Below are 11,015 nucleotides of genomic sequence, written 5' to 3'. Positions count from 1 at the left end.
CTAGGAGCTGACGTAGACAACCAGAATATGTTAAAACATAGATTGCTGACTGCAGTGGATTTTTGCAACCACCAGATGTCGATATCAGTTTCGGTCTCTTTAAATGCAGTAAACACTCCTAGCAGTGATGATGAATCCTTTTTGCCTCCCAGATGTTGCTGTCAGCTTCAGGGCCCTTCCACACAGCAATACAACCCAGAATATCAAGGCAGAAAATCCCACCATATCTGTTTGGAACTGGGTATTTCTTTATTTATCATATCAGAAGCAAACCAAGGGTACAATTGTAATGTATTTAGAAAGCACAAAGTTTAAAAACTTGGCATTATACTAAATGTTCTGCTACCTTGGCAGCCACCTCTCCACAAAAGTCAACACTGAGACATTGAGACATTAGACTGAACAACACTGAGACTGAAATACAACACCGCCTGAGCTCTGTGAGTGCAGCATTTTTTCCAAATGAAGCAGAGAGTATTGAGGACCGGGATATCCGTAGGGTGTTTATAAAGCTATCATCCTCCCAACCCTGCTATATGCCTGTGAAATGTGGACTATCTACAGATGCCACATGCAATTCCATTAGCACTGCCTCCGAAAAATCCTGCAAATTTCTTGGGAAGACAAATGTCAGTGTGCTGGAAGAAGCAATGACCACCATCCACAATGTGGATTATCTGCTTTGATTATCTGGATTTTATTTATTTATTTATTTATTTATTTACAGCTTTTATATTCCGCCCTTCTCACCCTGCAGGGGACTCAGGGCGGATTACAGTGTACACATATATGGCAAACATTCAATGCCAATTTTTGACATACAACATATACAGACATAGACAGAAGCTATTTAACTTTTTCTGGCCGCCAGGGGAGCTATTGTTTTCATCGTCCATCTGCAACACTGATGAAGTACTTCCGCATTCCCCACATGCTTTTTGCTGGAGTGGTTGCTGGAGTCTTTTTTATGGCTTCATAAATTAGTTAATTTAGCCTCCCCACGCTTTAAGGTGGTACCTAATTTTCCTACTTGACACATGCAACTGTCTTTCGGGTTGTAAAGGTCGACAACAGGCTACACAATTGGTTGGAAACCCACTCCAACCCGGGCTGGCTTCGAACTCATGACCTTTTGGTCAGAGTGATCTTAATGCAGCTGACACACAGCCAGCTGCGCCACAATCCCGGTGCTTGTCCTATATGGCAGTGTAGATCCAGCATTATCATATAGAGCCACTATTTGACATTCGTAGATCAGGGATAGCAACAGCCTACCGTGATCATCCCTGCCATTACACTTCCCTGTAATAACAAGATACCTGACCATGGGATGGTGGCAGAATGGTAATAGGTTGCTCGTGTAATAGCAACCACCACACTTCAATGTTAGTTTACCACCTTCATGTCATGAAGTCCTTACTTGTTGTTATAGGGAACCTTCAAGTTGCTTCCATCTTATGAAAATCCTAGAAAGGAACTGTCAAAACCGATTCTGAGTATTCTCTCCCCACACCTCACCCCCAAATGTATGAAATTCATCAGGTCACAGGTGACTTGATGGCAAGTGTAGAAGATGAACCCATATCAGGATTTTCCCAGCAAGATTTGTCCAGAGGAAGGTTGCTATTTGATTCCTTGAAGGCTAAGAGAATGCAACTGTCCCATGGTCACCCTGTGGGTTTTCATGGCCAAGTGGGAATTTAAAGCCTGGACCACATACTGTAACCACTACACTATCATAACTCTATATTGTGTCCAATTCTGAGTACCACAATTGAAGAGAAATATTTACAAGCTAGAATGTGTCAAGGGTCTGGAGAACAAGCCCTATGAGGAGTGGCTTAAAGAGCTGGACATGTTTAGCCTGAAGAAGAGAAGGCTGAGAAGTGACATGATAGCCATGTATAAATATGTGAGGGGAAGCCATAGGGAGGAGGGAGCAAGCTTGTTTTCTGCTGCCTTGGAGACTAGGACTCAGAACAATGGCTTCAAAGAAAGGAGATTCCATCTGAACATGAGGAAGAACTTCCTGACTGTGAGAGCCGTTCAGCAGTGGAACTCTCTGCCCCGGAGTGTGGTGGAGGCTCCTTCTTTGGAAGCTTTTAAACAGGAGCTGGATGGCAATCTGTCGGGAGTGCTTTGAATGTGATTTTCCTGATTCTTGGCAGAATATGGTTGGACTGGATGGCCCACAAGGTCTCTTCCAACTCTATGATTCTATAATTCTAGTCTCAATTAGAATAAACCTAGTGAAGAAATGGGTTTATTCTAATTGTGCTCATCTTTGAATACTACATCTGAATTCTAAGTTCCTTCTTTTATTTATTATTATTTATTTAAAGCATTTATATTCCGCCCTTCTCACCCCAAAGGGGATTGAGGGCGGAGCATTGAATGGCAAACATTCAATGCCAAAACATACTAGACTTTCCAACTGTGTGAATGTTTCTGACTATAAATCAAACTCAAAAGGGAAGGAGACAGGTGACACCTCTTGTCTGGTTCCCTCTACAACGTTAGTATGGGAGAGGAAAGAACTATGAATAATGGATCAGGAAGAGAAACACACATGAAGGGAAAGTGCAAGAGGTTTGCGAAGGCAGTAAATGCTGATGCAAGATCTTGACTGCCAATCGGAGGTAATGAACTGTACTGAGAAAGTACTTTAGATTTTAAATTCATTGATTTAATTAACCACTGTTGTAACACATTGTGATCATGTAGTGGCCACAATGTGTAGGATGCGTAGGAGACAGAAGTGGAAGCAGAGTGACTGTTGACACTGCAGAGTTTGCCCAATCTGGGATAGAGGCAAGTGGGCGATAATGTCTTTCCCAACTTTACAACCCATCAATAAAATGTATCTTTCATTATAACCTTCTGCCTAATTTAAATCCTTTAAACCCTATGTTCTTCCTATATATGTATCTAATGCACCATATATATATATATGATTTAGCCAAAGGCGAGCACATCGCCTGAGCTCTGCGAATGCAGCATTTTTCCGAATGAAGCAGAGAATGTTTGAGGACCAGGACATTTTTGGGATACCAAGGTGCTTGTTTATAAAGCTCTTGTCTTCCAAGCCCTACTATATGCCTCACAACCTCTGAGGATGCCTGCCATAGATGCAGGTGGAACGTCAGGAGAGAAGGCTTCCAGAACATGGCCATAGAGCCTGAAAAACCTACAACAACCCAGTGATTCCGGCCATGAAAGCCTTCAACAATATATTACAGGGGGTTCTTTGCCAAATTTGTTCAGAGGAGATTTGCTTTTCTCTAAGACTGAGGGAGGGAGTCTTAGCCAATGTCATCCACAGGGTTTCCAAGGCCAAGCGGAGATGCAGATCCTGGTCTCCAGAGTCATAGTCCTATGTCCAAACCACTACACATTGGCTCTACAGTACAAAGAAGATCTTATGTATGTTTTTATTGCTGAGATGGAAAGAGTGGAGCTAGCAAATGTCACTCCTTTTGCAACTGCTCCTGTGATCTGTACAGGCAATCAACTGTTGCCAAACTTCTGAAGACGTTATGAAGGTGATTTATTGTTTGTTTGTTTATTGCACTGATATCCCGCCTTTCTCACGGGGGTCAAAGCGGTTCACAGCGTAATCAATGTCAAAATTCAATGCCTTACATATAACATCACCTAACAAATCAACAACATATAACAATAGAATTAAAAACCAATGAAACAATAAAACTGTGATAACAATCACAGACACAGCATAACACATTTCGGCCTTGCAACATTCCCAGGCGTGATGGCACCCATGCCATTTGTGAGAAGATTGTAGTCAAATCAAAAGCTGATTTCCTGCACCAACAGATCCATTGCCAATACCTTACACAATGTTGAAGTGTGTTGAGCTGCTTGCATCCTGACATCCCCATTTGTTTGTTTGTTTCAGAGGACCTGTATCATGCCAAAGCTGGCCTCAGTATTTCTTGATCCCAAGCAGTGGGAGACACCTAGAGAATTCAACCCCAACTTCTTAGATAAGGATGGACATTTCCTGGCTAGAGAAGAATTTCTGGCATTTGGAGCAGGTAAATGCAATCGAGGTTTGCACACATGGAAGTTGCCTCTGGGACAGGCATGTAGCCGGGGACAGGCAGAGGAAGTTGCCTCTGGGACAGGCATTCAGCCCCCCCCCCCCCCAAATTTTCATGGTGGTTCGCGAAAAGGCCTTATTGGTGCATTATTTAAACTGTTATGTTTATTAATATCATGATCTGATCACCATACTCAATATATCTCATGTGCATGGGGGTATTGGGGTAATGATACAAAAGGTTTGCTAGGCTAGACCCTCTTTCACTCAGACTCAGCCCCCCCCCCCCCCCCCCCCCCGAAACGAAATCCTGGCTACGGGCCTGCTCTGGGATGTACGTGGAGTGATGGAAAGGAATGGGTGGACTATGCTGAATTAATGTGAATGAAGTTCCTTTACATAATATAAGGCATTTGAGCTTCCAAGGTTTTTTTTGAGGGGGGGTGGTATGCAGGTTCGCAGTCTGGGAGTTCTCCTGGACTCATCGCTGAGCCTGGAGCCCCAGGTTTCGGCGGTGGTCAGGGGCGCTTTTGCACAACTAAAACTTGTGTGCCAGCTGCGCCTGTACCTTGGGAAGTCTGACTTGGCCACGGTGGTCCACGCTTTGGTTACATCCCGCTTAGATTACTGCAACGCTCTCTACGTGGGGTTGCCTCTGAAGACTTCCCGGAAGCTGCAGCTAGTCCAACGCTCGGCAGCCAGATTACTAACGGGGGCTGGGTACAGGGAGCACACCACTCCGCTGTTACGCCAGCTCCACTGGCTGCCAATTAGCTTCCGAGCACAATTCAAAGTGCTGGTGTTGACCTATAAAGCCCTTTACAGTTCCATTTTGGTGGGAAGCCTTAGCATTGAATGGTTGTGTTGTTAAAATGTGAAGTATGGAACCCTGCGCAGGCAGTTGGTCAATTCACTTTATCAGAACTTTAAGATTCTCTGCACGCTGCACTTCCTTGAAATCCGATAGACCACCTGTCACACCCAGCACTTTTTAATCTGTACCCATTACTTGGCCTGGCCCTGTTTTTATTGTGTTATGCTGTATTGTTTTGTTGTTTTTACTGTTACTGCTTTAATGTTTTTGATTTGCTTTGAATTGTATTGTTATGCTATTGTGTTGTTGAGGCCTTGGCCTTAGTAAGCCGCATCGAGTCCTTCGGGAGATGCTAGCGGGGTACAAATAAAGTTTAATAATAATAATAATAATAATAATAATAATAATTCGACAAGCAATGTACAGTCATTGAATTCTAGAGAGCAGAAGGTGTCACCCCAAAGGAGATTCATCAGATAATCTTCCTTTCCAAGCTGTTTATGGTGATTGTGTTGATATGAGTACTGTGCATTGTTGGGTGAGTATGTTTAAGGATGTTGTGGTGGGAACATCTGACTTGTGTGAGAAACAAAGAGTTGGACGTCCTGTGACAGCAACCACTGAGTTTCACAAGCAAAAGGTTGACAGATAGATTCAGGACGATCACTCAGAGAGAAATTTCAAGCATAATTGGCATTTCACAAGAACATGTGGGTCACATTATTGCTTTGCTTGGCTATTGGAAGATCTGTGCACGATGGGTACATTGAGAGAACTGTGAGACGCTGGTTGCGGAAACAGAGTGTCAACTTCTTCCGTGACGGCTTCAGAAAACTTCTTCATCGTTGGCAGAAATGTATCCAATTGTCTGGTGATTATGTGGAAAATTGAACAGTGGTAGTTAAAGAGCACATTCTAAGGATTATTTCTGCGTTTGATTTATTAAAATATTCCCATCCAAACCCAAGTAACAAAGGTGGAGGCATTACTTTTCATTCAACCCTCATAATGCTGCCGAGCCATATATAGGCACCTCCATCTGTATTTGCTGTGTTTGCATGCTCTTGGTAAGTAAAGTTGCCTGCCTTTTTTCACTAGATACCTAAACTTTCAATTTCTCAATGTTGAAGTGACATTTTAAGTTAATGTAATGCTGCCGAACCAAATATAGGCACTGGGGACAAGATTTCTCTTCACCTGATGTTTTCTCTCTTCCTCTTCCCTTATCCGCAGGTACTCGAGTCTGCCTAGGGGAGCAGTTGGCACGGATGGAGCTCTTCCTTTTCTTTACTCACCTGATGAGGGCATTCAGATTCCAGTTTCCAGAAGAAGCCAGCAAAATGACCGAGGCGCCTGTGTTAGGGTTCATATTCCACCCACAGCCTTATAAAATCTGTGCTATTCCCCGCTCTGATTCATCACAAGGAAAATTAAAATAATAAAGCTCCTTACGTATAACTATACAATCATCTGTCATTTTATTGTTGTGCAAAGATGTTTAATGGGATGTGTCCAGAGGAGAGCGACTAAAATGATAAAGGGTCTGGAGAACAAGCCCTATGAGGAGCGGCTTAAGGAGCTGGGCATGTTTAGCCTGAAGAAGAGAAGGCTAAGAGGGGATATGATAGCCATGTATAAATATGTGAGAGGAAGCCACAGGGAGGAGGGAGCAAGCTTGTTTTCTGCTTCCTTGGAGACTAGGACGCGGAACAATGGCTTCAAACTACAAGAGAGGAGATTCCATCTGAACATGAGGAAGAACTTCCTGACTGTGAGAGCCGTTCAGCAGTGGAACTCTCTGCCCCAGAGTGTGGTGGAGGCTCCTTCTTTGGAAGCTTTTAAACAGAGGCTGGATGGCCATCTGTCAGGGGTGATTTGAATGCAATATTCCTGCTTCTTGGCAGAATGGGGTTGGACTGGATGGCCCATGAGGTCTCTTCCAACTCTTTGATTCTATGATTCTATGCCACATGCATTGTGTGCCTTCCATAATATATGTTGACCGCAAGTAAAACCTACTATAAGGTTTTCCTTGCAAGGTTTGTTCAGGAGAGGTTATGATTACACAAACTAACTACAGAGCAATGGTGCACATCAAGGGCTTTGTTTTGTGCACTTTCTTGGAACTTTGTTGTCTAGCCACTGCAGTTTGAAGCTAGCTTTGAACTGCATGAAATGATCAGTGTGGATGGGACCTGAGACTTGCCCAAGATCAATGGGTTTCTATGGCTAAAATTGGGATTTGAACCCCAGACTCCTGCATCAACATTCAAACTACTGTGCCATGCCACCTCTGCCATCAGGTTGATTCCATATATTACTCTGCAGCTAGACACAAAATGATTACATTGTCTGCAGAGATCCACTGGAGTCCTCCATAGTTCACAACCATTAATGTCATCATTTTGCATCTGGTTACGGAGACATAGATGTTCTTCTTGATCCCAGTTTCCAACAGTTGGTAGGTTACAGTTGGAAGAGATCACATGGGACATCTAGTCCAACCCCCTGCCATGCAGGAAAAGCACAATCAAAGCACTCCTGACAGATGGTGTGATGTCTTCGCCTAGCCTTTTCCCCTCTTCTGTTTCACTCCCTTGTTTTGTTCTCCCTTTGGTGTGGACTTTTCCATTTGTGCTTAGTTGTAGAGGTGGAGCTTAAAACCCCCTAGAGAGTGTTTCTCAACATGGGGGTCGGGACCCCTAGAGGGGTCACAAGGGGGTGTCAGAGTGGTCACCAAAGACCATCAGAAAATACAGTATTGTCTGATGGTCATGTGGGGTTCTGTGTGGGAAGTTTGGACCAATTCTATCATTGGTGGAGTTCAGAATGTTCTTTGATTTTGGGTGAACTATAAATCCCAGAAACTACATCTCCCAAATGTCAAGGTCTATTTTCTCCAAACTCCACCAGTGTTCACATTTGGGCATATTGAGTATTCGTGTAGAGTTTGGTCCATATCCATCATTGTTTCAGTCCACAGTGATCTCTGGATGTAGGTGAACTACAACTCCAAAACCAAAAGACACTGCCCACCAAACCCTTCCAGTATTTTCTGTTGGTCATGGGAGAACTGTGTGCCAAGTTTGGTTCAATTCCATCGTTGGTGGGGTTCAAAATGTTCTTTGATTGTAGGTGAACTATAAATCCCAGCAACTACAATTCCCAAAGGACGAAATCAATTTTTTTGAGTGAAGGACATACATTGGGTTCTTAAGTGTCTTGTGTCCAAATTTGGTATCAATTCATCCAGTGGTTTTTGAGTGCTGTGAATACCACAAACGAACATTACATTTTTATTTATATAGATACTAGCTGTCCCCTGCCACGCATTGATGTGGCCCAGTCTGGTGATCTGGAAAATAAAGTAATGAGAAAGTGTTGGTTTCTAATATATGTAATGTCTTTATGCTTGTGAGTAAATAGTATTTCTTGTTGTTTCTTTGTCTGTGTTGATGTGGAGAGTGTCTGGTTTGCCTACTCTGAAACATGCAACATATCATAGTCCTTCTTTAAGGGTCTCTTTCAAATGTATGATACTATATCTGTGTGTGAGAGAGAGAGAATCATATCTATCTATCTATCTATCTATCTATCTATATTTATGACTGGATGGCTCTGATTACATTACTAGAAATCCCAAATGTCTATTTCCTCCAAACTCCTTCTGTGTTCATATTTGGGCATATGGAATATTCGTGCCAAGTTTGGCCCAATTCCATCATTGGTGGTGTTCAGAATGTTCTTTGATTGTAGGTGAACTATAAATCCCAGCAACTATAACTCCCAAATGACAAAATCATTTTTTTTGAGTGAAGGACATACATTGGGTTGTTAGGTGTCTTGTGTCCAAATTTGGTATCAATTCGTCCAGTGGTTTTTGAGTTCTGTGAATACCACAAACGAACATTATCTTTTTATTTATATAGATATGTGTGTGTGTGTGTGTGCAGACACACATATGTATACACATATACACAATATATACACACACATATATGCATATATGCACACACAACACGTATACACAGACTGGGCCACAGCAACACTTGGAAGGGGACGGCTAATCAAGAATAAAGATGCTAAACTGTATGCTCTGGATTGCACCTAGATCAAGGGCTGACATAGACACATCAACTAGAAAATGTTAAAAAGATTTTAAAAAAATATATGACTGCCTGCAATGAATTCTTGAGGTCACCAAATGTCTCTATTTGTTTCAGTCACTTTAAATGTAATATATATATATATATGTATACACTGGTTGCAGTGATGAATTGTTTTGACCACCAGATGTTGCTGTCAGCTTCAGTCTCAGCAGAGTGTCTTTACAACTTTCCTTCATGTACAGAGATGGTTTCAGCTAACTGTATGCTTATCGGAAGTTAAAAAATACTTAAATATCTCTTAATCCCCCTGATCTTCACAGTTTACATTTTACAATGGTTTTGTCTTTCCTCTTTACTGCTAGCCACTGTCTCCTCCCCCTTTGATGACATAGTAATGGAATTGTTGTGTGGGAACTTCCGTTTAAGTTTAAACTGCCTTGGGAAGAGGCCAGGTGGTCTCCATCATTTTAGTCTTCTGCTTTTCTTTCCTCCTGTGAGGATACACATTTTGCTACCTCTCCACAAAAAGTCAACATTGACACTGAAATACAACACCGCCTGAGCTCTGTGAGTGCAGTTTTTTTCCGAATGAAGCAGAGAGTGCTTGAGAACCAGGACATCCGTAGGGATACCAAGTTGCTTGTTTATAAAGCTATTGTCCTCCCAACCCTGCTATACGCCTGCGAGACGTGGACTGTCTACAGATGTCACATGCAACTCCTGGGACGATCCATCAGTGTTGCCTCCAAAAAATCCTGCAAATCTCGGGAAGTCAGGCGGACAAATTTCAGCGTGCCGGAAGAAGCAAAGACCACCAGCATTGAAGCAATGCTCCTCCGCCATCAACTCTGCTGGACTGGCCATGTTGGCCGAATGCCCAATCACCATCTCATAAAGCAGTTACCCTACTCCGAACTCAAGAACAGAAAAAGCCCTATGAGGAGTGGCTTAAGGAACTGGGCATGTTTTGCCTGAAGAAGAGAAGGCTGAGAGGGGATATGATAGCCATGTATAAATATGTGAGAGGAAGTCACAGGAAGGAGGGAGCAAGCTTGTTTTCTGCTTCCCTGGAGACTAGGACGCGGAACAATGGCTTCAAACTACAAGAGAGGAGATTCCATCTGAACACGAGGAAGAACTTCCTGACTGTGAGAGCTGTTCAGCAGTGGAACTCTCTGCCCCGGAGTGTGGTGGAGGCTCCTTCTTTGGAAGCTTTTAAACAGAGGCTGGATGGCCATCTGTCAGGGGTGATTTGAATGCAATATTCCTGCTTCTTGGCAGAATGGGGTTGGACTGGATGGCCCATGAGGTCTCTTCCAACTCTTTGATTCTTTGATTCTATGATTCTATGAATGTATTGTCGAAGGCTTTCATGGCCAGAATTACTGGATTGTTGTAGGATTTTTCGGGCTATATGGCCGTGGTCTAGAGGCATTCTCTCCTGACGTTTCGCCTGCATCTTTTCGTAAGCATCCTCAGATGCTTGCCATAGATGCAGGCGAAATGTCAGGAGAGAATGCCTCTAGACCACGGCCATATAGCCCGAAAAAACCTACAACAACCCAGAAAAAGGAATGTTGGTGGACAGGAAAAGAAATTTAAAGATGGGCTTAAAGCCAACCTCAAAAACTGTAGCATAGACACCGAGATAAAACTGGGAAGCCCTGGCCCTTGTGCTAGCTGGAGGTCAGCTGTGACCAGCAGTGCTGCAGAATTTGAAGAGGCACAAATGGAGGGTGAAAGGGAGAAAAGTGCCAACCCTGACCCGGACCACCTTCTGTCTGGAAACCGATGTGCTCACTGCAGGAGAACATGTGCATCAAGAATAGGGCTCCACAGCCACCTATGGACCCATCGCCAAGACACTACATCTGGAAGACCATCATCCTCGAGCTACGAGGGATCGCCTAAGTAAGTACACATTTTGCCTCTCTTTAAGCAAAATGTAGCTGCATAGACTTTTTACCTTTTACCCCCGTTAGAAGAATAGATCTCGTAAGCTAGTGAGCTTCAAGCCTTTTCTATTTCTTTT

Source organism: Anolis sagrei, chromosome 3, assembly GCF_037176765.1.
Source record: "Anolis sagrei isolate rAnoSag1 chromosome 3, rAnoSag1.mat, whole genome shotgun sequence".
NCBI classification, from domain to species: domain Eukaryota; kingdom Metazoa; phylum Chordata; class Lepidosauria; order Squamata; family Dactyloidae; genus Anolis; species Anolis sagrei.
The sequence above is the reverse complement of the archived record's forward strand: the minus strand, read 5'-3'. Positions refer to the sequence as shown.